At 34.8% G+C, this 273-nt stretch overlaps 1 protein-coding gene across 1 annotated transcript in view; it reads right to left on the bottom strand.

The window, feature by feature from the left end:
• The window catches only part of LOC132163222 (E3 ubiquitin-protein ligase CHIP), a 9,180-nt gene that overhangs the window by 2,981 nt on the left and 5,926 nt on the right, over positions 1 to 273 (bottom strand). The window lies entirely within an intron of this gene.

Here is a 273-nt window from a genome sequence, read left to right as displayed (position 1 = left end):
TCAGAAAAGGGGCAAACACTCCCTCACACATGCACATAAAACCCATGACAACACTCTTATGCAGCATTATTCTATCCAATTCAGACTGGCTTTGTTTGATAACATTATTTCCTTCTCTCTTTTGTTTTCTCTTTCATAAAAAAAACATTAACAATTCAAAACACAAAACACTCAAAACTACTTTTACCTTTATGTCACATCAAAATACTTTTTCAAACAAAAAGCAAAAAGCACCCTCTAAAAAGCATTACCAACGGAGCCATGCCCGTGTGT

Source organism: Corylus avellana, chromosome ca1, assembly GCF_901000735.1.
Source record: "Corylus avellana chromosome ca1, CavTom2PMs-1.0".
NCBI lineage: Eukaryota > Viridiplantae > Streptophyta > Magnoliopsida > Fagales > Betulaceae > Corylus > Corylus avellana.
The sequence above is the reverse complement of the archived record's forward strand: the minus strand, read 5'-3'. Positions and strand labels throughout refer to the sequence as shown.